The following is a 5,487-nucleotide window of genomic DNA, read 5'->3' as shown; positions in this document are numbered from 1 at the left end:
CGATGCGAAACGCTTTTAAATTCGAAAGAGTTTTACAAACAAACTTTACGTTCTGAATAATTAGCTATCATGGTTTGCACCCTCACAAGTGTAGATAGAGATTTCAACTTTTACTTTTTTTATCATCTGTCTTTATCCCACTCGCGAGGGGTCGGCAAACAAGGTATTCTGAATATTGAAGTTTTGTTTTAATTTTTACCGCCGACCGCCTGCCGGTTTTCTCTCAGATAATTTGTAGATAGCACTAAATAAATGTATGTGGAATACTTTGTTAGTTACATTATATTTCTGCTTACTCCATCAGTCACCCCTAGGGTAGGATCTGAGCCCCTCAATGGGGACGTACGCGAGCTGGTGATGATGACTCTGGTTTAATGTCATCATGTATCTCAAATTTGTGGTTGTTAAATGAAATTAATCTAGTGTGACATTGCCTGCAGTGCGATAACTTGGAGCTATGTTCAATAAACTAAGCCTAATAAAGCTGCCTGTCTCAACAAGATTCAATCAAAATACTGATGAAACGGGCCTACGGCAAGCCTTGTGTTGTTAAAGCCCAGCCGACCTTAAAATACGTTAGGCAAATACAAAAGGGAGTAATTCAGTGTTCAAATGAAACCGGTTTCAGTTGAAAATTAAACCTCTAAACGCACATGTAATTAAGATTTAGCTGCTTAATAATGTCTAGCAATGCATAACAAATACATTTGTGACTTTTAAATCTCTTTTTTACAAGGCTTGTACTATTTTTATTTTTAAGCCAGTGGGTTCCGAGTTTTATAAAACGTCATAAAATATATAATTTTTAAAATCTTTCTATCACGTTTCAAATTCTCTATATACAAAATAGAAAAACGACTGACTCAACGATAACGACGTTTTTAAGTTTCTTCTAATGTATTCTATTAAGATATAAATAAAGGGTGAGATTAGGTATTCCTTGTACAGAATAACTTGAAAATTGAGATTAATGCTTTTCAGCAAATTTATTAAAAATGATAAGGTTTTATTAAAATTTATCCGGTGTAGATAGCTAGTTAGGGGAAAGTTTGTTTTAGAAAAGTCTCAAGGTTTGAAATGTTCACGCGAAAGTAGTCGCGGTAAACTTCTCATAGTATACGTTTCATAGAATAGATATGTTCGATATCGCAGTTAAGAAATTGTTTGTGAAAATACTTCATAAGATTTCCTATCTCTTTCCAAGTTATCGGTATTCCTTTCCGCTAGTAGAACGCCGGAAGGAAAACATATTGCAAACTTATTGTTTTTCAAGTAAAATGATACATATGTTTTTGTATTCGTGTATCGGCAGTGGAAACTCCCGGTCGAATACTCACAACAGCGGCAACAAAGAGCACGTAACATACATCAATCCTTTAATACCGCGACTCTAGCAGCCGGTTCGGGTTTTTGATAAATCAAGGCTATTGAAACATTATTACATGTCGGATTGCGAAAACTTATCTTAGCTAATTAGCAATAAGGTACATATTTCAAAAACAGTCTGGTGAATGATATAACGTTACGTCCATCATGTCAATCAGCGGTGGTTAGAGTAAAGCGGACGCACACCGTCGACTAAACTATCTCACAACTGTTTTGCGGTCGTCAATTGTTTCGCAGCCCATTCAACTGTTCGCACAACTAAAAACTGAATTGTGTCCTCATATTAGCTCATAGGAATCAAAGCGTGACTAAACAGTTGTGCGATAGTTTAGTTGAGCAATTTTTAGGTAATATAGTTACAAAGTAAGAGCATGCTTTGTCTGTTACTTGTAATATATTCAAATCTTGACACGTATGCATAGACTCTATATTCAATTTCCATAAGCAATCTCAGTTGCTTTCACGTAGCATAGTGTGAGTTTTAGAAAATTGACATTTTAAAATACAATTCCGTGGTGAAATTTGTTTGGCATTTATTAATAACTAGTCAACCTAGCATTGTACACAATCGTGATTTCAAACCCACTTATAATACAAAATTATTTAATTTAAATGCAACGTTCAAAGTATTACATTTTTGGAATCGATTAGCAAGTGTTTCTTAGCTTAGCAATACAAAGTAATTTTTATTAGAATACGTTTAAGCCACTACACACACACTCACACAGTTTTAAACCATTTTTCATTTTTGCATTCTAGCCCTAGTGTTGGGCGATTATGTGAGATGTTTCGCCCGAGGCTTAACATAGTTGCAATCAATAACCAGTGTCTATCTCTTTGAGTTACAAAAGGGAGTTAACAGTCCTAGAGTAGGTCATCATCATCATCCACTTGCCCTTATCCCTTACGGAGGGTCGGCACAGTATGTGCTGCTCTTCCATACATCTCTATCAGCCATCATATCTGAATCCACTCCTTTCTTAAGCATATCCTCTTTCACACAGTCCTAGAGTAGGTAACACTACAAAACTTACAAACTTTAACTTAAAACATTTCATTTTAAATTTTAAATTATTTAATACTAGCGTGTACAGGTTGGTAATTAAAGTGCAAATTAGGCTTTTCGACTGTTTCGATTTAGCCAGCGGGCATTTAGTGCGTATCGACGTTAAACATTGTACATTTCTGTTTACAGTATGTAGGAACGGAATCCATTAGACTAATCGAAAGCTTTGCAGTGACGCAACCAAGTGTATCATTTACTGACATTCAATAAATGCTCGCACAAATCAATTCAATTTATAAGTTAATTTTATACCTTCATTTTAAGCTTTCATTTAAACAGAATTTGGACACCTAAATGTATTTTATTACAATGCTACGTCGCTTTCGCCCGTGAATGCATCCGCCTGGAAATTAATAACAGAAGTACGTAGTCCATGTTCCAAACTTTCCCACATCTATGCAAAATTACATCGAGATCCGTTCAGCCGTTTAGGCGGCAAACTCTAACAAAATTTATCCATCCATATAAATTTCGCATTTATAATATTAGAGATTGTCATTACCCCATAAATATGTATATATGTATGTATGTATGTCTCCACTGAGGGGTTCGGTGCTTACTCAAGTTAGGGTTGACAAACCATAGTCACTCACTTTTTATTTGTGTCCCTACTACCTATTAGATATCAATACCTCATAATACGGGTAGGAATATCAGTAGCCAATTAAATTGTATTTTCACCCTATGCCTCGTTATTTCAATGGCGAAATCGAACCGGGTAATTTTCACGACAATGTTGCTGACGATTGTTGTCATTTCATTCACGCTCAAATTAGAACTATGCTATCTGTGAATCAAAAATTGAAACACATTGTAACACATTCTAAATTAGCTAGATTCTGTTTAGTTGAACACGACTTTTATGAGCGGGCGTACACCTTTGACTTAACTATCGCATAACTGTTGTGCAATTGTCGATTGTTTCGCAGCTAATTCAACTGTTTAGATTCACAACTAAAATCGGTTAGTCTGTGCCCCTTCATAAATGCTCATAGGAATCAAAGCGCGCCTAATTAATTGTGCGAGTCAAAGGTGTGCGCACGCTCTAATTCTAACCGCAGCTGATTGACATTATGGACGACAACGTAGTTATATGTTTCACCATAAATCTGTAACACACCCACAGTTCTAACTGAACAGTTTTAGTCCTCGTTTTAATTGTCAGTTAGAATAGAACCTCAGTAACAGACTTAAATATCAAAGAGAAATTTGAGAGCTTTTACGTCTTACTAAGATTTAGAAAATAACTCTACGAAATGTCTGCATCCGTAGAAAGTTCAAAGGTAGAAACTTAGTCAATAGAAAACGTAGTGAAGCCATAACTTTAATTGAGTTGCGCTTTTTCTATTTTTTACATTAAGAAGGTAAAAAGTTTTTATCGTAATTAATTGGAAATTCATTAGATTATCAACGCAAGGCCAAGATTAAAAGACACAGTTTTATTAAAATGGATTTTTCCGATTAAATAAATTCTTCTACGCTTAAAAAACTATATTTTATAATGTCGGAACCAACATTGTTTACCAGAATATTTTATATTCAATTAATATAAAATAATCAAATAACGGTATTAGACCTATAAACGCAAAATAATAGGAAATTAATACGAAAGTACAAAAAAATAAAGTTACAATATTCAAGAGAAGGATTAAAGGCAATTATATGAAATTAAGGAATTTAATCGCACTCAACAAATATCGTAACGACTTTGAGTACTTGCTACCTTCATTTTTTATTTGGAGTAGCAAGGGGATTTTATTGAACAAACAACATTTTGCCTAACTGTATCCGATGGTTAAACGTTCGTCCCCTCAGGCTAAAAAAGCGCAGCTTGTTTGCATACGTACAGGTAAAAAAATGGATAACTAACTATTACTAGCGAATATTTTGGGTAGATTTTTATAGGTACAGTCGCGGACATTTGCGGTGTTCCGCTTTAGGAAAGAATCCTAGTCATCCTACAAATATATAAATAGCAGTGAGTGAAAACGAAAGGATAATAATAAAAAGAAACTAGCCGTGTATCACTAACCGACATTTTTTCCTACAGATGCATTTATAAGCGGCGTTGTAATGGCCTTTGTTCCGCGCGACTCTACCCAAGCGTCACCCCACTCAGTCCCATGTGAGGACAGATGAGAATAATAAGGATAATTCGTCCTACCTTTTGCGATGAGGGGACGGTTGGAACTTGTTTTATTTCATAACGGTTCCATCTCTCACCTTATTGGTGATAGACTAAATTGTGGGACGAATGAAACTGTTTACTGTCACGTGGGGACAAAACGGGTGACGGTTGGGAATACTCTGTTCCGCGTCTCGGTGCAAAATATTCAAACGATTGTAGCTTTTAAGATGGAACACCGCGAATATCCCCATCTGAGATCGTCAACTTTAAAATATTAGGGTTTTTATAACTTTTTCAGTTAGTAATAAAATCACAAAAGTATTATAATCGTTACTTATTACAGTTTATAGATCTCTAGCAGGGGGATCTTTTATTGATACAAGACATTTTATTTATTGCATCAAATTGCGATCTGTACAAAACATTTGAAAATGAAACTGTTTGTTGGAATCTGTACTCCTAGTCCGAATATTAATCGACTAGGTTTACAATCAGTCGGTGTCATGTAATCTATGTGGTAAACCGTAATAGACGGAATAGATGGATTCATATGTATTAGTGTAAATGATACCTTTGAGGCTCACAGTCCGAAGCGACACACGTTGGGACGTGAAATTGTCGATCTAACTATGTTATCACCTCTCGCAAACTTGATTGATTTCAGCAGGCTGTCTGTTTGCATTTAATTATTATACCTATTAATACTAGCTGTTACCCGCGAGTTCGGCGGTGTGGAATAAAAAAACTACTTGTTGACTTCGTTTCTGATATGTTAAGGAAAGAAAAAAATGTTTACCACTGTGGCGTAACGTGGCATTAAGTACACTGTTCCATGGCATGGCAATATTGCTTCTTATATCTTACACTATAGACTATATATATATAAGCAATTACAGCATATATATAT

This window comes from Papilio polytes, unplaced genomic scaffold (genome assembly GCF_000836215.1).
Source record: "Papilio polytes unplaced genomic scaffold, Ppol_1.0 DF823957.1, whole genome shotgun sequence".
Taxonomy (NCBI): domain Eukaryota; kingdom Metazoa; phylum Arthropoda; class Insecta; order Lepidoptera; family Papilionidae; genus Papilio; species Papilio polytes.
Note: the sequence above shows the minus strand (reverse complement) of the source record.